A 21,273-nucleotide genomic window follows, 5' to 3' on the forward strand; every position below is an offset into this window, starting at 1 on the left:
AATTGTCCAATTGGCTGCCTGGATTCAATAAGATTGCATTCAGCCTATCCAAATACTTAGGAGGCAAATGGCTACAGGTCTGTTCCAGCAACAACTTCATGAACACCAGTTGACTGGACTACTTTGCAATTCACGGCTTATTATAATCTAGGCCTATTTAAACAAATGGACCCTAAACTCAGTTGACCCTATGAAGAAAAGAATCATTAACTAGCCCCTTTGAAAAGTTTTTTAAAAAAAAAAAAAAAAAAAGAGTGTCCTGTTCTATGACATTGTCCAGTAAGGCACCATTTGTTCATTGAAAATGCATATGAGCTCTTTCAAGAGTCCTTCCTCTTTTCAGGAAACCTACGGGACAGTTTGTAATCTAAATAAGCGCTGAAACAGGACCATAAAATGAATCGCGTTAATATAATTACAACCACTAAAATCATCAAAGGGCCTGATCCCATATTTAAGCTATAATAATGAGGTAACGGGGTAGGGGGAGGGATACTAATCCTACTACTATCACTGCTCTGGGAGATCTAATTATATAATGTCGTATTCAGGGCTGTGTGGCGGATGGAGCCATTCCTGTAACATTCCAATCAAAGTGATCTCACTAGCATGTGAAGGAAGAGTCCAGCTGACAGATTTGGGACATGTACTATTTAGTCAAGAGGCCCCATGTACTATTCATAAAGAATTAACAACTCTTATATTGACAATGACATTATTGTCAGAAGGTCTTTGGAAGGGGAAGAAGGGGGGGGGAGCCTCCATAAACTCTCTCTCACACACCCTGTGAAGTTAGACTGACTCTCTCTCTCTCTCTCTCTCTCTCTCTCTCTCTCTCTCTCTCTCCAGCCTCTTTTTTCCCAATGCTGATGTAATCTCCAAACATCTCCAACAGCAGCTGCTTAGCGAAACCGGGCACCTTCTCCCTAGTCTTTTTCAGAAGCACACGCGGCACTTTCCAGTCCCCTCAAGACAATTGGGGCCTTTCTTTTGCCAATTAGCTATCACTTCAAGAGCCCCCGCGCTGTCCAACGGGCTCTTTGCAGGAAACAACACTGGAGGGGCTTTTTCTTTTCCTTTCCTAGACAAATTAAAAAGGAAAAAGGAGGGAGGGAGAAGAAGGGGGAAAGCAAATCAGAGCACAGAAACTTCCCAAAATGCATTGCTCATCAATTAGTCCAGGGCCGCATGCAAAAGCACCCATGAGAGTCAATCTCATAGCGAGGAAGAAGGCGGCCGGTGGTGGTGTGGTGGGGAGGGAAATGCTCACTTTCTCTTTGGGAGACTGTTTCGGTCAGTATGTTAAGCAGATGTGACAGAAAAGACTGTTTGTTATAGCAAAGCTCAGAGTTACAAAAACTGTACAAGAAAAGGAGTTCTTGGAAGGCTGGTCTTTGCTTCTCTGTGTTAGGGGCATTGTTATTTGTAGCAAAGTGAAATAGGAAAACGAAGCTTTGTGGGGCTTGATTTTGCTAACTATTGGTGAAGATAAATAGGAGGGGGACTTTGCAAAAGCCCTACTGTAGACCAGTGCAAATGAGACTCAGCTACTGTGCTTTCAAGAAAATAAAACAGGTTGGGTTCATGGGAAACTAGATATTGAGGCAGAGGCAGACTGAACCGTAGTTATTGCCTTAGTTGGTCTGCCATGGTAGGGTATGATACAGCTACTTGGCCCATTGAAGTTTCAATTCCTTGAAAGCAATGGAGCTGAGGGATACGACTTTGGTTTATTGTAGTCCTCTACTCCAAACAAGGTGCCTTTTGGTCCCTGTCAGGACCAAAGGTCACTAGTTACCTAACTCTGATTTTATATATATATATATATATATATATATATATATATATTCTTATAAAAATTGCCCTTACATCAGGGATGGAGAACCTTCAGAAGTTGCAGGAGTGCAATTGCTGTCAGCTTTGATCATTGGCCATGCTGACTGGAGACTCTGCTCGCTGGGACTGATGGGAGTCCAATGGCTTACCTTGAGGGATACAGGTTTCTCATCCCTGCATTAAAACATATGGTTGGAGTAAATCTTTTCTTCACATATTGACCAAACTCATAACCAAACTCATAAACTGAGGTCAAGTCGGCTGGGCCTGTTGTTTACACTGTCATTTTGACAGGTTCAGATATCATCAGCTAAAGACTGAGCATTTTAACTGGAGCCCCAAGCCATGAAACCTCCCAGGCCCGTGTAGAGCTTGTCTGAGGACCAGTACAGGGGTCTTGTTTTAATAAAGTTATAAACGCAAACAAAAAAGCAGAGGGTCTCTGATGGGACCCCCTGGCCAGCTTAACCCTCCAAGGCCTGGGGCAAGTGTACCCAGCTGCCCGTCCCGTCCCATTCTCGCCCCCCGCACAGGCCTGGAGCTTCTCAAGAGGTAAGGAAGATTCATCTCCACTGCCCTTTCACATGGGTTGTAAATCCTCTCAGTTTCATCAAGGTTTCCAAAGAAGTTGTATTCATTTTGGTGTTTCGTTTCATATGCAATATGTACTGGTTTCAAATAATGTTTTGGTCTTGGCAATTTTGGGTGGTTGTAACTGCTTTGAGTTTAAGAAGCATGGGATCAAATTATAAATAAATCATATTTATTTACATATACAATTTTATTACTCAGATCTCTACAATAAAGTTTCAGAATGATGTAACATACAAGAAAAAAAGTCAATACATATTACAATTTTATGGAAGTACAATAATCTATAGCCACCAGTCCAGTACTAGTCACACTTTAGCAGTACTTAGAAAACTCATTTATAAAAGGTTCTAATTCATCCTGTCCCAAAAGGAACTAGTTCAAGTTAAAGCTCGTACTTTTATAAAACAAACTAGTTTGGTTCAAGTTCATCCAAATGGACTTTTTAGTTCATGAAAGACTAATTCTTTGGAGGTGGGAAATCAGCATTCAGAATATGATACACTGAAGTATAGGGTCCAAAAGTAAATCAGGGGCTACACACAAGTAATAAGATGTCTAAAAGACAGAATTGTCTTTCCCCATAATTTTATTTCTATCTTGGAAAAGGCTTACCTGTTTAATTTCTGCCTGCTACACAGCAGGCACAAGACAGCGTTCACTTTGTTATTTTACCTGTACTTCACACTGCAAGCTTCCCCTGTTGGAAGAAAATGAATCTCTTCAGCAGAGAAGATACTGGAAATGCCTCATATTCCTTCTTTCTTTGCTTAGCAACAGTGATTTTGGTGACTGAGTGACCATAGCAACAGCAATACCTCCATATCTGCCTAATAAGACACATAATGTTGCCTCCATGTTTTGTTTTCTAACTTTCAACTGACACTTAAAAAAATATATATGAAAGCTTCCAGGCCTCCTACTGGAGGCAAGGGGTGGAAAAGGGGAATGAACATGAAGATTAACTAGAAACCATTCAAAGTTCCACCCCAAAATAATCCTTAATTCATCTTTAACTCATCCAGCAATAATGGGAACTATTTTCAGGTGTAGTTCAGAGATTTTTGAACTAGTTCAGTGAACTTCATTAAACCAAACAGGTTTATTCCAACCGCTGCACTTTAGTCTATATCTAACCCAGAATGAGGGTACTTAAGCCAACAGAGTTATGCAAACTTAATTCTGGGTTCGATTTAAGCCTCTGTTTTGTGTGGCTAGTGGCCCAGTTGAGGGGAAGGGGATCCCTAGATGCAATAAACACAACAAACACATTGTGCTTAATGGGGATCAGATGAGAATTGTATTAGTTCTCTATTTCTGTGTCAGGATAAATTCTTCTTATAACATATCAGTGTTGACCTCATTATTCACAATTATCCTGGGGGACGGATTATAACAGGTAGCGTTTTACAGTAATGGATCAAGTTACTTTTCTGGGGGGGGGTATATTCTATGGCTTTTGCACCACAGTCCCATGCATGTCTACGCAGAAGAAAATCTCATTAAGTACAATGGATTTCCTCCCAAGTGTATAGGGTTGCAACCTTAATGTCCAGCATTGACTTTTGCCTCACACCTCCCTCTTCTGGAATTGAAGATCCTTCCTCTGCTTCACCATAAGAAAGAAATATTCCCAATATACTATGGTAATTTTAGCTCCGTGTATGAGATGGGAAATGCACACACTGGGAGATTCATGGGATGGGAAGCCCCATGCTGTACATCTTTGTCCAGATCCAGTAAGGCAGATCCGCGTGCACAGCTGATTTGAATGTGTATCTTCATCTGGATGGACTGTGAACATTATTATGCTTATCCTATCGAACTGGCTGAGTGCATCTTTTGATGCAAATGGGGCTGCATGTCGCCCCCATTCCAGACCACCAGTTGTTATGTATAACTAGATCTCCTTGACTACAATGGGACTGTGGTCAATGTATGTCGTATACACCTCTGTGAAAAATGGTGATATACTCATAACTAATATATTGTCATAGTATCTTGATTATATGCTTTTTTTAAAAAAAATAACAACCAGATTCAGTATTTTTGATCTTCATGACCTTGCATTCAGGAGGAAGATACTTGAACAACTAATCAGAAAAATAATAATTACATTTTAGGTGGCCTTCAATTTGCAAACAAAAATTACTGACATTCAATATCAACAGTAAACAAGGATTATGTTCGGTATCAACTGCAATAGGTTCTAGTCCGTAAAATTGTGTGTGTGTGTGTGTTACAAATTTATTTTCCTTCTTTGTATTGAAATACTTACATTCTGCCTTTCCGCCTCATTTAAATTACCTTCAGGGTGCTTACAGCTCATAAGAAAATGACAATTAAAACATCCTAACCATCACCACAAGCTAACCACTATAGGAAATAAATAACGTATGAAGATGGTGAAAATTATATCTTAACACAAAATTAAAAGAATAAGGAAATAGGATACTTAACTTACTCTTATTAGTCTCATATTCAGAGAGGGTGGAAAAGGCAGCAACACAAACCTAGCAAGGGCCTTTTGACTAATACAGAGGTCTCGAAGTTTTCTTTTAAAGATTTTTTAAATTAAAAAAACCCAGAGATCACCAGTGCTTATCCCTTAGCATCACAGGTTTCCTACATTTATCAGACTGGAAAGGTAAAGGCATCTCTTTTCAATGTATTTACCTAAGGTCCCACAATTCCCTGTACAATGAAGTGAAAACAATACAGCCTTTTAGAGGAGTCCTGTTAAAAGCCAAATCAAGGAGTTTTATCTTTAAAGGGCTAAATCTGAAATGTTGACAAAGTAAACAACTGTTTCAAGACCTTGTGATTGTATGCATGCTCCAAGTTCTTTCAATGTTACATTGTGCCGAGAAGGACACAAACCACATGCCTCTTACTTACTCTTCGGCAACGAAAAATGTCACAAAAGTACTGAGAGAACAGGGAAGCATTGATAGAAACTAGAGGAGAAACTATGCAAGAGTAGCTTCCCCCTCAACCTCAGATTAAAAAAAAGAGTTCATTTTAATATCGTCCTTGCATTTTAATCAAATTTGCATCATATTGTGTGGGATGCTGATCAAACCTGTGACATCAATTCTGAGCTGGTGTGGTGGCAAGGACTGTTCAGTTGCTTCAGGAGTGCATCAGCCTTCATTCCATTTATTTCTGTGAAGGAAGGGAATGCTGTCAAGATGGCTGGGATTAAAGTCCCCCAGTGAGGGAGGCTGAGGACTGAGAGGTGGTCCCGGGATGTAGCAAAGCTAAGGGACAGGAAACCTAGAATTAAGAAGGTTGAAGGGAAATTACAGAGCAGGCAAAGGACTTAGAGGGACATGAAGGAATAGTAGCTTGCTTGAGAGAAAAGACAGCAGGGACTGGAAATGAAAAATGGGACTAATCAGAGAAGGAGTCACAGCATTCAGTTTCAAAGCATTTAAGGTTGAGGGAGCTATATGCTTTGATGGGAAAAGAAAAGCATACTAGGAAGGCTGGTCAAGATATAGAGTGACTAATTGCTACATCCAGACTATGCCAAGGGATTCTTCTTGTTGTGGGTTGGCCAGTATAACTGTCAAAAAGCAGGGGGGCGGGAAGGCAAATATTATTTGAACTAATCAGCCAATTATCTCACAGTAGACGTCTAGCACTTACTTGACTATGGAATAAAACATTTTAATAGAATGCCCAGGTGCCATGTACTAGAATTCCAAAAACTAATTTGGAACCGGTTCTGAGTTTGAAGAGGTATTTTAATAGGCCTCAGACCCAGAGTTGGTTTTCAACATGACAGGCACCAGAAGGTAGTCCACCTGGCTGTTGGCCCATAAAGGTAGGAGTGGTGACAGAGGAGAAGAGACCTCAGATGCAGCTCTTTGCCCTCATACCTACAGGGTGAAAAGGGGAGTATTGAAAGGGGGAGGAGGAAGGGGAAACAATTTTGGGAAGGGAACAATTTGGGAGTCAAAATGGGAAAGGGTTGCATTCTTCAGTAGCTGCAACTTCAAAACCAGTGTAAGGGGAGCCCCACATAGATCACATTGCAATGATCCTCGTTACAAGGTGACCTGGGCATGGGGCACTGTAGCAAAGTTATCTCTATCCAGCAACAGTCAGAGCTGGCATACCAGCCAAAGCCGATAAAAACCAATCCAGTGGCAATGATAGATGAAGGCATACTCCCAGCCTATATACCTGTTTCTTCAGAGGAGTGCAACGCCATCCAGTGTGGGAGATTATAGTCAAATCCAACAATGCATTTTCTTGCTTTTTAGTATGTTTTGGTGCTGATGACCACAGAGCTGTATTGCTGTTGGCAGAGACTCAGACCATAGAAATGTACTGTATTTTTCGCTCTATAACACGCACCCGACCATAACACGCATGTAGTTTTTAGAGGAGGAAAATCCGTAGGCATGCCACCCGTAGGCATTCCCTCCATAACACGCACAGACATTTCCCCTTACTTTTTAGGAGGAAAAAAGTGTTATGGTGCAAAAAATACGGTAATTGATAGAGAGGGTTCTATGTGATATCATTTCCCCATGTCTCTTGAGTAGGAAGAATCAAAGAAGTATTTCTCCTCTCTCTCTCTCTCTCTCTCTCTCTCTCTCTCTCTCTCTTTCTCTCTCCGACCAGAAATGGGGACAGATATGCCCTCTGCTTGGTCCATCTCAGGCTCATGCCTGAGACTGTTTTGACTGTAAAGTAGATTTCAGTTGATCCAAAATACAGCCGCCAAATTACTGGCTGGAGTTCCATTTAGATCACATCTAACCCCCATTTTAAAACAGCTGCATTGGTTGATAGTTCATTTCCAAGCCCAGTTCAAGGTATTTAAAGTCCTAAATACATGAAAGACAACATATTGGGAGTTGAAATCAGTCGTGTTGGTAGTTCCACCACCCTCAGAAGTTTGCGGGTGGGATGGGAGAGGCTGTTCTCTGTGACAACCCCTAAGTTGTGAAACACCTCCCCTGTATATTTTCAGGACCTACCCTATTTCTTGTAATTGCTTTTTTCTGTAATTGTACGTTTTTAAAAACTGCTTTTAATGTTGTGGTTTAAATTGTTGTAACCTGCCCTGGGACCTTAGTGTGAAGGTTGGGGGTAATAATAATAATAATAATAACAATAATAATATCCTTTAGGGAATTAATGCACCACCCATTTCTGATCTTTTATTTAGTATTAATGGTCTATCTAGATTATGTTTACGATTTCTTTGAACATGGAAAGGAGGGCAGAGAGGAAGGAAAGAAAGTCCATTTCAGCAAGCTCCACTGAAAACTGATATGTAACTTTGTTCTGGCTGATCAAGCTGTTAACCAGGAATGCTGTCAGGAAGCAGGAAGCATGTTCTGTTGCGTTTTTTGGAAAAACAGTATACCTGAATGAGTTTTCCTCATTCCCTTTGAGAACATACAAAATCAGTCAAGGAGGTGAAAAGTAACTGTATCGCCTTACAGACGAAAGCAACTTTCTGATTGCAGTTATTTCAGATACTTGGCAGTCTAAGGGAAGAAAGAAAGAAAGAAAGAAAGAAAGAAAGAAAGAAAGAAAGAAAGAAAGAAAGAACTCTGCATCAGACTGCATTCACAGGTTTACAATGTGACAAACACACTTTTGTAAAAATTAAGAAGGCAAGGTACTAGCCATAGCATATGAATAAGACTACCTTAAACTGATTAGAAGTCTGAAGAGAAGCGTTTACAGCAGGATGATGTATTTGGCTTGTAAAGAGGCCAAAATAAGCATTTTGAAAATAATCTCTGACTATGGGACATTTTATTTTTCATAAGAAGGAAAGAGCTGTTGCTGCAAGAGGAAGAAAAGAATTACCCTTTTATTTAAGCGTTTTCTTTTCTTTTTTTAAAAAAAGACAATTTTGTAAAGGAAGGAAGTGATCATCAGGCCACGATCTTAACAAAAAAATGCCCGCATGCTGAAACACCATACAAATCAAGGATTCTACAGAGAAAATGAGGAGATGACCTAATGATTCAGAGAGACAGAGAAAACACTGATCAAAGATATAACCAGCTCTCTACAGTTCCTCCTCACTCTGTTTTAAGTGAGAGAAGTGAAGCAAGATTCAAGAGAAGGTATTATGGGAGGAGGAAAGGATGTGATCACACAGATCCAGTTACAAATACCCCACTCCTCCCTTAATTCAGTCTTTAGTATTGACAAGTTTAATATTATTGTGACAAGCCAATAAATAAATAAATGAAAGAAGACAATGCTAAAATTCTTATTTTGTGTGTGTGTGTGTGTGTGTGTGTGCGCGTGCACACACGCACGCGCACACGCACACGCACACACACGATACCTGAAGGATATCCATTCTGGAGAAGCACAAAAATTCATCCACTTAGCATTCCTCTCTCTAGGGTTAAATATATTATGCACATTGCATGAATTTCACACTGCAAAAGAACAAGAGTCTCCTTATATTGCTTTCTATTACATGTCTAATTTTGAAACCAAACAGCCACATTCAACATTTTCTTTCACTTAATTATCAGAGCATTGCCCATAGCCGATTAGGTATTTAGGTCCAACTCTTCTGAAGATTCATTAGGGAAGACTTGCCTGTGGGGAGAATGAAATCATTTCCTTCCCCTTCCTCTCTTATCTCCCTTGTGCATATGTCTAGATTGTAAGCCCCTTGGGGCAGGGAGCAGTCTTTCACTCATGGAAAAGTGCCAGGTCATGTACATGGGGCTATATAAGTAATAAATAATGACAATATGAAGGAAGTGAGGCTTGGCTACAACAGTAGTCAGGACTGTCAATGACCAAACCTCTGGATGGCCCAGCAAGTATCCAGCCTGATGTTTTAAGAAGCTGGTAACAGAGGTGGCCAAAAATAACAAAGTTACTGCAGCATAGGTAAAGGTAAGCCTTTTTACCATTTACCTTGGAGTAAGAGCCACTGAAATCAATGGGACTTGTTTCTAAGTCAATGTGCATAGGGTTGTGTTGTAATATGTCTCCTTGGAAGCAAACCCCATTGTGTTAAATGGGACTTACTCACAGGTAGGCGTGAACAGAATTGCAGCCTAATGGCAAAAACGGGATAAAGCTTTGAGGACTGTAGATGTATCCTGATGGCCCAGCAGCCCACAAAAATGGTGTATTAGGTACCGTAAGTTGTAGCATCACAACTCACTGCTTTCTAGAAACACCTAGTTCTACTCTGAGGGCACTTGCAGCACAATCCTAACCATGTCATAAGTAGAACCTATTGAATCCTGTAGGGCTTATTCATAGAATCATAGAATTGTAGAAGGGACACCAAGGGTCATCTAGTTCAACCCCCTGCAATGCAGGAATCTCAGCTACAGCATGCATGACAGATGACCAAATTCCAGGTAACTGGGATTGGGATTGCCACCTAATTCTCACTGAGTTCAGTACAGAATGCTCACAACAAATTTTGGTTGAACTAGAAAGAGGGGGGCAGTAATACAGTAATTAAAACTGCTTACAGCCTTAAGCAGGATGCGGGTGGCGCTGTGGGTTAAACCACAGGGCCTAGGGCTTGCCGATCAGGACGGCGGTTCAAATCCCCGTGACAGGGTGAGCTCCTGTTGCTCGGTCCCTGCTCCTGCCAACCTAGCAGTTCGAAAGCACGTCAAAGTGCAAGTAGATAAATAGGTACCGCTCCGGCGGGAAGGTAAACGGCGTTTCCATGTGCTGCTGTGGTTCGCCAGAAGCAGCTTAGTCATGCTGGCCACATGACCCGGAAGCTGTACACCGGCTCCCTCGGCCAATAAAGCGAGATGAGCGCCGCAACCCCAGAGTCATCCATGACTGGACCTAACAGTCATGGGTATCCTGCATCCTAGTAGGCCGCCCTGTGGAACACCCTCCCACCAGATGTCAAAGGAAAAAACAACTACCAGACTTTTAGGAGACATCTGAAGGCAGCCCTGTTTAGGGAAGCTTTTAATATCTGAAGGACTATTGTATTTTAATATTTTGTTGGAAGCTGCGCCAGAGTGGCTGGGGAAACCCAGCCAGATGGGTGGGGTAAAAATAATTTATTATTATTATTATTATTATTATTATTAAGATGCATATAACTGCGATAAAGATATAAGGTTACCTTAATTGTTAAGTCTATTCGGAAAAGGGGGGTGTTCCAGGTTTCAAGCTTTTAAAGTGAGGTTTCATCAGCCTTTTTGAGACATAGGCTGCATCGCTAGACACAAGAAAGATGCATTTCAGTTAAACGCGTTAAACTTTGTATGAAAAATGGCGTTGGCAAAAATAGAACTCCACAGCTCCACACCATCTGATGTCACAGGGTTATAATGTATATACAACGCATATAAAACACTTTTTCTTTACCAACCTAGCTGAGTCCCTAGTGGTACAACCCAGACAAACTGGGGTTTGAATATGGGAAATCAGGTTCAGCTTCAAACAATTATGCACCTATATGTTTACTGATCTCGGGCAGCCAAACCTACCTCATAGGGTTGTTGTGACAGGAAACTGTCTCTGTCAGCAAAAATGGAAGGAGAAAGGGATGCAGATGGGTGTTTTTGATGCTATGATGTCTATACACAACAATCCCCTTCCATCTTCATGTGGGGATGTGGCCATCACGTGAAAAGGACCACCACATTTTAAAGAGGCAAAAGTGACTGTTGCTGAGTAAAACTTCCTTAAAAATTAACATGCTGACTTCCCTACATCGGATGAAAAGAAATGTGTGAATCAGATACAAGTCACTTAAATTACGAACGATGCAGCCTGTTAATCAACTCGGACATGTGGTCCGATTAATGTTTGCGCCAGTTTCCTGTAGGGATGTCTTGCTGTTAGTTATTGCATCTGTCAGTACAGCTTATCTTCATCCTTGGCCCAAAAACTCCATAAAGTCCAGAGAACAGCAGCCTTCCTTGAGGGAAATGAAAAGACAATCACATAATTAACTTATATGGGTAAAATATGAAATAGGCAGAGGGAATCCTTTGGGAATGTTTATTTCCTTCCCTTGGAAGAGCGAGAAATTTGCTTCTACTACGTGCAAGCTGTGAGGAAGGGGCAGAGAGGTGGGGGGCGGGGAGGGGGATAAAAAAAGAGAGAAGAATTTGGACTTCTCCAAGTTGTGGATCACAGCCCTGAGTTAGCAGCGAGTCTAAACAAGGCCGACGTTAGCATTCAGAGCACACGTTGCCGCAGAGTATGGGAAAAGGACAGAACAGCCCAAAGAGCTGGCGCCACTAACTGACGAGCAGAGCGCAAGTGATCAAGATTTACTGCAAGAGAGGAGGAAACAGTCCGCTGGCCCGATTAGAGCTGTGAATACCGAGTTGTTCAGGGAGGATTTTGCAGCTGACTGATCACAGGCTGGCGGAGCAGGCCTCGGACAACAGCTGCAAGGCTTGCTGGGCTGCGAAAACAAAGAGCGCCTAGCACAGCGCAAAGAAAGAGCTGACAGGTTGTGGTTAGCAGTGGCAAATGTGTGAGGTATGGCGCTGTGTGTGAGACACGGTGGGTTGCTGGGAAGGAAGGAAGGAAGGAAGGAAGGAAGGAAGGAAGGGGAAAACAGAGAGCAGGCAGACCTCAGGGAACAGGGACAGGAAGCAGAAGAAGGCAGGGAAAGGGAGAGAAGGTCAAACATGCTCCTAAAACCAGGCCAATGTTTATATGGGGGGCAATTGCAAGGCCCATTTGCTGCTGCTGCTGCTGAGATGAATTAGCCCATCATCGTCTCATTGATAAGAAAAGAATCCAGTGGCACCCACTGTACAAGTATCTACTTAGTCATTTAAAGAGACCAATTACAGCCCATTTGAATTAAGGCACAGTTTTTCTCCTTTGGCAAGCAGAACAGTAGGGGCCTAGTTGCAGGCAGCTTTCCATCTTCATTGCTGAGGGCAGAAGAATGAACTAACCTGTGGAAGTACTGCTCTTGCTGGCTGAGTGCTTTTAGGGGGTTGTTCTCCAGCCTAAGCCTGGTCCCACTTCTCCAGCATTAAAAGTGAGCTCTCCCTCCTCCCTCCCTCTCTCTATTTTAGGTGTTTACACACACACACACACACACACACACACACAGTTTTTCCTGCAGACCAACAGATAATGCGCTAGGAAAAGCTTCATCTGCTTAATTGCTTCATGTAGCCTGCTTTAGTTTTTCTTTTTAAGTTGAACAGTTTAAGTTGAACTCCCTCCACACAGTTACTTACTTTAGCTACTTGTATTGCATCCCACAACAGACAGTCCTGAAGCAATTTGCAAAAACAACATACGACAACGGTAGAAAATATATAGGCATGTTCAAATCAGCATTGTAGCCAACCAAGTCTTGTTCATGAAGTTGCACAATGGAACTTCCCCTCTCTATCCACAGACACACAAACCTATTCTGGGGGTTCCTCAACCCTCTGGAGCGGGGGGGGGGCACAAGGAGACAAGAGAGAGGGGGTGCCATTGCATCCTGGAACAAACAGGATGACTTCATTAGATACAACCCATAATCAGAGTAAAAACAACCAAGCATTGGTGCTGCCCAAATGCCCAAGACAACAAAAAAAAGTGTTTGCCTAGTGTCAAAACTCTGACAAAGTTGGCATCAGGTGGCCTTCCCTGGGGAGAGCCTTCCATAGAAAAGGCCTGCTCTCTCTCTCAACCTCCCTCAGAGGTGACATGCAGAGAAGAGTTTCAAATGATGACATCGAGGTCCCTGTTTAGACAAAACACAACCACAGTGTTCTTGAAATGATAGAAATGACACATTTAAATGAAGGTTGTGGCCCTTGTGCACTGCTCACTCAGTGGCTTTGCATGTTACACCTAAGTAGGAATCATTTCAGCTAAACTGTGTCACCCATCTCTTCTGCCTCCGCCGTAACATCCTGAGAGGGTCCCTGAACATTTGACACCAAGGCGAGAAAACCATGAGCTACCTAAGCCTTTGAAACTGATGCAGAACACTGTGAGAGAGCTATCCTAGGCATGTGAAAAGCTGATGAGTAGAAGTGCACCTCAGTGTTCAGTGTCATGTTGCAATATAGCCAAGCTGAAAAGACATTCTCGTGTCTTTCTGACTTCTTTCAACATGTTGTGGTGAGGAGCACGGATGGATAAGGGTCAAAGAAGCCTGTGTTAAGATTGCAGGGCAGTGATTTGGGAGGTTAGCAAGGGCTAGGATATGGGGAAGGAGGATGAAGCTAGAGTTCTTCATCACTTGACCATTCCATCTATCTATCTATGAGAATGAATAAGGGCTTGATTGTCTGGACTGCAATATGAAGTTTCCTATTTACTTCTCTATCTGATGACAAAGAAAACAGCTTCTAAAAAGTGACAGCCTCCTGTTGGAATGTAAATAAGAGATATTATGATGCAGTGGAATAACAAAATCCAGCTCTCCTCCATGAAGGATTGTTTTAATTCAGAAATATCAGCATTATGCCACGTAAGCAATAAACAGCAATCATTTCATGGGGTATGTTGCTTACCAAATAATGGAACTAGATTGATCAACCAGTTCAATTCAGATAAAAGCTGTACTTTCTTTTTTCCAAGTTGCTGAAGGTTTTTTTTATGAATAATTCTAAAATAAGGGGAGTTTCAGACAAGAAACATCACGAGGCTTCTAAACACATCGCTGTCTATGTTCTTCCAAAATGTCAAAAATTCCAATGTGCAGATTACTCCATCTAGGGGCAGAAATTTCATCTTCTTCCCCCTTCCCACCCCAAGCTTTGCTTTGAGTTGTGGCACAGTTTTAGGAAGCCAGACGAGACATCTCTAAGCTCACAATTTCCCTTGATATCAGCTAAGTTAAGGCAATATACAGTGTTACATTCCACCCCCAGCACTATGCTTTCTGTGCATAAACTTGCTCTTCTTGGGTTTGCACGAACACCTAACCATGGATATGTTTCATTCATGTTAATTTTTCCAGTAGTGAATATCCATGCCTGGTACCTATGCTGCATCCTTCTCAGAAATTCACCCAGCTGTTTTTCTTAAAGGATTTTTTCCATCTCACTTTTTATGTCTCCTTTTTTTATTTGGTCACCTTTACAAAAAAAATAATAATCTGTATGGCAATGTTGTTGTTTTCATTCATTCCATTTGTAAAATGCCCTGGAAACTGTTGTTGAAGAGCAATATAGAACTAAATAAATCTGAAAACTTTTTTTAAAATAATGTTCTACTTTGTGGGGGGGGGTGGCGAGGGGTTGGAATCCATGTTGTCATATGCTAAAAGAAAACCAACAATTGCACTTGACTGTCATCCCAAGCTGCTTTCCCAGAGACAACTGAGGGTTGGAGGGAGGGAAAGAGAAACGCAGGAAGACATCTGAAGAAATGATGCCTCTATCATGCCAACTTCAGGTGGCACAGTTCAGGTTGGGGGACGTTCGCAACCCCCTGTCCTTCGAGCCAACCACAACGTCAGTACCTTGGGCATAATTCCATGACATAATCATCTGCATATAATATTGGCATCTCATACCTATTTGTATTTTCTCCCTTTTGAGGAGGCGAATAGGCCAACGGCATTAAAGCCTCTCTCATTTTTCTTCTTCTTTTTTTATAAAAAAGCTTGCCATGTTTGCATTGCTGGACCATGGCAGTGTGGAAGCCAGTTAATTCCTCATGCAAGCAGTAAGATCACAGCTTTCCGGCATACTGTATTTTGGTCCTTTGTCTCTCGCATCTGCCAGCATAGTCAAGTGGATTCAGAAGCGGCATTATAATATTCTGGAAGGTAACCAAATGACTTCTTTTAAAAATGCCCCTCTTCTCCATCCTCCTCCGAGGAGTCGGGCGTCGCGCACAGCTTATTTTCTGCCTACTCTGCCATTTCAACTGCAAAAACTTTTTTTTTTTTACACAAAACGCAAAAGGCTCCAGAGACCGTGTTAATTTTTCAAATAGCAATCCAATTACTGAGCAAATTGGCACAGGTGCCTAGTTACATAGTGACTTGGCACTGGCTTCATTCTCTCTCTCTCTCTCTCTCTCCTGGCAGTGATGAATGAGCTCGCCTTCACCCTCCTCCTCTGTCTGCTCTTGCCTCAGAGCCAACATCAGTGACCACATAAGGAGAGTGCCTGGCAGCTGCAAGTCCTGGGTGCCAAGAGGCAGATTGTATTCGGTGGCAGCAGGATCAGGCACTGCGACTGGCTTCCTGGCTAGCCTTTTGTCAAGTCCCTCTCTCCCCCGAGCCTCTGCTGGCTCCAAAGTATAAAATGCCAGAGCGGGGCCAGTACGGAAGCAGAGGATTTGCTTTCCAAAAATGAGGGGGTTTTTAAGTTGGCACACACACACACTTTTCAACAACTACTGGGCTCAGGGTGCATGACAGCAGTACCACCAAACACATCACTGTCCTTTGAGGCTAGAGTTGGGCGATCATTTTTGAGAGACCTGTGCGCTGCCCACAGTATCTGCACGTGTTTCTTTTGTTCTGTGGGCGCCTCTGATCCAACAGATTATGTAGGCTTTTGAAACACTACAAAACCCTGCAAAACCTAATTAACCCGTGATGAAATTGGGCTAAGTGTGCTCACCAAAAGCAGCCAGCGTTCATTCAAACGGCTGTCAGCCCTCTGAGAAACTGATTACCTGCCTCCAGCCTTTGCATCAGTCGCTCTCCACATTGGGGGTACATTTCTGGTTCCTGAAGGGTACAGTAGAACTGAGGTGACAGAAAGAGCAGCTGCCCTTCAGTAAGGAATGTGTTAGAGTGAAATTACCTGCATTTCTTTGAGTTACCTGCATATACAGCATTGCATGTTTGAAGCTGCTCAAGTTGTGCCGAGTACTGGCCTTAGGCATGCAACTCCCATTGAAGCACAGGAGAAGAGAGCAGGGAAATGGGATTTTAGGATTGTCAAGAAGGGAGGGAAGGGACTTCCCAAGAATAAAACTGTCTGGACCATCATGTGCATAACAAGGATCACACAGGTGACTTCATTTGCTTCTTCATTCATTGATTTATTCATTTACATACCATTTTCCTTAGCCAGAAAAATACACAGAGTGACTTGCAAATCAATAAAAATATCACTCTCTCTACTTCCGGGCTTACATTCTAAAAAGACATGATACCAAGGGAGAAGAGGATGGGAGAAGAGGAAAACAAGCAAAATCAGGCACCAAATGTTTAACACTATGAAGTTGTTGCTGTTGTTTTTTAAATAACCACCTTGGATGGAAATGATCCACTCACATTTCACAAAGCAGGACTTTGTAGCACCTAAAAAGCCTAACAGACATATCTACACAGATATGCACTCTGTGACATCAAAATATATAAGATGTAATGTTAATTTTTAAGTCACTCTCATTTTTGGCTTAGAGTTGTCTTTTGAGCCCGGCCTATAAAAAAAAAGAGGGGTGGACTGGGTCAGTCCTTTTTCAGAAACACGCTCCTGGCATACCTAGAAGCCACTGAAGAGAATCCTAGTCATCTGACTGGCTGCTCTCAGCTGTGGACGTCAATCTTGAAAACATCTGACTGGACTCTGAACTGCACATGCTAGGATATTAATGCACAAGTCACTTGCTTGGACTTTACCTGCAAATCCAGCTGTTACCAGCGGAATTTTGCATAAAGTTCTTGACCGATAAGGAGGTAGCTCACAAACAGGTGGGGGCGGGGAAAATTCTGATTGGAGCCATGGCAGCAGTAAAGGGTTAAATCATCCCTCCCCACCACAACATCGTCTGAATCAGGCTCAATTCCTCCTTTTGCCAGCTATCTTTTCTTTTTTTAATGAACAGTTCACAGTCCTTCCTTTCAGAATTTTTAGAATTTTTTAGATAGGGTGCAATAGGACCTGTTGAAATCAATGAACTTAAAGCAGACATGACTGGTATCAATGTATTTTGAATAGTGGATGGATCTAGTGTATTGCGTAGTTGGATACAATCCTCTTCATTGATGGTTTTTCTTTTTCTTTATTTTTTTCTTACTTAAGGTGCATTCTAACTTCTACCCAGCTAAGAGTAATGAGGCCATCACTGCATTCGCAGCCCTACTGCTCACAGCAGCCCTGGTGGAAGAATCACCGGGCCCAATCTGGACCCGATCACTGTATCACCTCCAGGGTGGTGCAGTGTTCAAGGCCAAATCGGGCATGGTGCTATCATGCGATGGTTGTGAGACTGGCTCAGGATCCAGTGGATCCTGGGCTGTCTCAGCCTGCTTTCCCTCCACTCTCTCACAGAACTGTAGAGTTGGAAGGACCCCAAGGGCCATCTAGTCTAACCCCCTGCCAAGCAGGAATCACAGTTTAAGAATCCCTGACAGGCAGCCATCCAAACTTCTGTTTAAAACCTCCACTGAAGGACAGTCCACCACCTTCGGAGGTCGTCCATTCCACTGTTGAACATCTCTTACCATCAGAAAGCTCTGTCTCATGTTTAGTCAGAATCTCCTTGCTTGTGATTTGAATCTAATGGTTTGGGTCCTACCCTCTGGAGCATCGGAAAACAAGCTTTCTCCATCATCCAGGTGACAGACCTTCCGATATCTAAACCTCATTTGGGGGAGCTTCCACTGGTTCCCACCGATAAGAAACCTACTGCCAGCATAATGTAGTGGTTAAGAGCGGTGGACACGTAATCTGGTGAACCGGGTTCGCTTCCCCGCTCCCTCCACATGCAGCTGCTGTGGGCTAGTCACACTTCTCTGAAGTCTCTCAGCCTCACTCACCTCACAGAGTGTTTGTTGTGGGGAGGAAGGGAAAGGAGAATGTTAGCCGCTTTGAGACTCCTTAAGAGGAGTGAAAGGCGGGATATCAAGTCCAAGTTCTTCTTCTTCTTCTTCCAGCTTTCCTCATCCACACCCACCCATTTGGCTGGCAGGAGGACTGCTGCTAAGCCAGGAAAGCTGAGTAGAAGGGCACATCCTTTTAATCCAACCCCGACCCCAACCCAGGATAACAAGGGTTTGGATTGCTCTGCCCCTCATTTATTTTAAGTGAGCTTTAAATGTTTTCTTTTAAACCTCTCTGTAATGCCCATTAAGCATCTCTTTAATTATCACCCAAATTTGAGATTTGAAGTTATCTGGTGCTATTGTTGTTTCAGTTGGCAACTATAATTGTTCTGTTTAGGCAATGCAAACTAACTGAGTATGAGCACTGTGGTAGGTAGCACCTATTTCAATGAATTTCATAAGCAATTTGTGTCCTGTTTTAGGCTAAATGGCTATGCTCATTGTCTACTCAACCAAATTAACTCATGCACATGAAATTTTGGATAAAGAATTAAGACTGAAGTGCATGGTATACTGAGCCATAAGATGGCCGACCTTTTTAAATGATGATCTGGATTCCTTGTTTATGTAAGGTAACTTTTACTTTTTATGATGTATTGTCCTCTAATTAGCTGGTACTGTACATGCAATATTTTGCCCCTTAGGTTATTTCAATCCTTAATTTTCAAAGCAACTCAATCAATTGACTATATAAAGTTTAATAAAAATCTGGCAGCAGCATTCATCTTTGTCATTACATCTTGGGCTTGGTACCTTCACATGTTTTCTCTGGGTTTACACGTTCATGCTTAATGATATCTGTCAGAAACAATTTAATCAAGAACTTCTTTTCTCTTTGGGGATTGAATTGTTGCTAACAGGTATAATTGAATTGTTGCTAACAGGTATAATGAACAAACAAGTAACAAACATGAGAGCCTTGTAGAAATGCTTTGGAAGTTCTTGGTAGTCTTTTTCAATCTTGTGACAAACAGAAGAGTAGTGGATTACACAAGTAACTGAATTAGAGTTGACTCAAAATGGTAACAATAATTACAAAACCATTTCACTGACTATGAAATGGGTTATTCTAAATTACCTTTTTCATTGCTGGTGGTCAAATGGTGAAATATTTTTTTTTAGAACAGGTGTGCTGAACCTCCAGCCCACAGGTCAGACTTGGCCTATCTGAGGGTTTAAAATGGCCCATGAGGCCATTTTACTGGTAGGAGGGCAGGGTTCAATTTGCTCTTCAATCATCTTTGCAATCAGAGGCTCATTCCACTGCAGCTTCTCCTGCTATCCCATCACACATCAGCATATGAATGCAGAATAAACTACAGGGCCTTTCAATATTGCAAACAGCTTTCCTAGAGGGGAGAAGCCACCGGAAGGTTTTTGTTTTTTTAAGGCTTGCTGTGATTCTGTGCATTTGCTGAGACAACATCTTCCAAAAGGTAGATAGTAGGACCCACTGGGAGCTGCCCAGCGTCCTGATTTGTCTGATCAACACCCTGGTTTTCGTCACAGCCTCGCTGCAGGTTTCTGCAGAACAGAATAGAGGCTAGAGAATTGCTGAGGGAGCAGGAGGCAGGCAGGCAGGCAGGCAGGCTGGTTCTTGCCTGCTCAGTTTCTAGCTCACAAACAAATATGGCAATGCCAAAACCCATGAGTTGCAATCCAGTTGTCATGGAAGATTTAGAGGCCGCACCAGTCAGGAAGTGAGATAAGAACTTTATTGTCTCCCTCCAAAAAGAACAGAACAGAAAACTCCTGGCTATGCACAGATTCAACTAGATCTAGTGATCTCGTAAGATCATAAATCACTTGGAACCTCCCAGCCATACAGATACAACTATCCTAGCACTGGCTTTATTTGAACCAGGGAGGACAGCTTTGGAATCTCTTCTGAGTGCCCCACAATAGGTGAATTCATTAAAGATTGCATCTGAAAGACCACCTCAGGTGTTAAGATGGCAAAAGGGGTGCTCTTGGTAGTTCAACCACCCTAAGAAGTTTGGGGCAGTGGCCCAGAAGAGGGTAGTCTCTGTGGCAGCCTATAAACCATGGAATTCCTGTCCCAAAGAGGTGTGTCTGGCAACTTCATTATGTAGCTTTAAGAACATAAGAACAGCCCTCCTGGGTCACACAAAGGGCCCATCTAATCCAGCATCCTCTTTTCACAGTGACCAACCAGCTGCCTCTGATTACTAGCAACTGGTAATCAGAGATATACTGCTGTAGAGGTAGAACATAACCACCATCAGAGGCTAGTAGTCATTGATAGCCTTATTCTCCATGAATTTGTATAGTAGTAGTAGTAGTAGTAGTAGTAGTAGTAATGTAGTAATAGTAATAGTAATAGAATTCCTAGAGTTCCCTGAGAAGAAGGATTTACCATTAAACCATTCTTGCAATCGAAGCTCTGAGAGGGGAATAGGGGTCTCCTAAGAACTCTCAGCGCTCTTAAAAAACTACAGCTACAAGAATTCTTTGGAGGAAGCCACAACTGTTTAAAGTAGTATCATGCTTTAAAGGTATGGTGTGCATGTGGACTATATGCCTTCCCCCAAATAGTGGCAGCTAACAGGGTGCAAGTTATGAAGGGAATGTTAGGGGACTTTAATAAAATCCACAGCCCCCAACTCTTCACTCTCCCAAATTTTGGCTAAATCATGGTCTTCTTATAGTCTTCTAAAACTAAAAGGGAGGTGGGCAGCACAAAACATAGGGGCCTAGTCCCCTCCCCAGCTCCCTGTAGTTCCAACGTTGGCTGTAAGCTGCGGAGGGGAAAGATTTGTTTGTATTGTTCCCTTACAACAGCTTTGGTATAGTGACATAGATTAGGGAACATCGGAAGCTGCCTTCGTCCATCTAGCTCAGAATTGTCTACACTGACTGGAAGCAGCTGTCCTGGTTTTCAGGAAGCGGTCTCTCTCAGCCCTAACCTGCTGGTGCCAGGAACTGAACCCAGGATCTTCTGAGCTACAACCCCTCCTCTAGAAAAACAACAAGTGGGTGCGGTTAAAGCCTGCTCCTTCAGCCATGCTGCTCTGATCACATTCTGTGCTCCCTACAGCCGGGAGAAGAATGAAAGACACCAGGAG

At 42.5% G+C, this 21,273-nt stretch overlaps 1 long non-coding RNA gene across 2 annotated transcripts; it reads right to left on the bottom strand.

Moving 5' to 3' along the window:
• Window positions 1-453: 453 nt before the first annotated feature.
• On the bottom strand, window positions 454-11,395 carry LOC307224331. 2 transcript variants are annotated; one of them, XR_013842472.1, is made up of 5 exons: window positions 10,905-11,395; window positions 10,538-10,633; window positions 3,043-3,127; window positions 1,870-2,010; window positions 454-1,081 (listed from the first exon to the last, which is right to left on the bottom strand). It is a non-coding gene; the product is annotated as an uncharacterized lncRNA (long non-coding RNA). The 2 variants fall into 2 exon arrangements; XR_013842473.1 differs by lacking the exons at window positions 10,538-10,633; window positions 10,905-11,395 and adding an exon at window positions 4,892-5,152.
• Between the last annotated feature and the right edge of the window lie 9,878 nt (window positions 11,396-21,273).

Source organism: Podarcis cretensis, assembly GCF_951804945.1.
Source record: "Podarcis cretensis genome assembly, chromosome: 1".
Classification (NCBI taxonomy): Eukaryota; Metazoa; Chordata; class Lepidosauria; order Squamata; family Lacertidae; genus Podarcis; species Podarcis cretensis.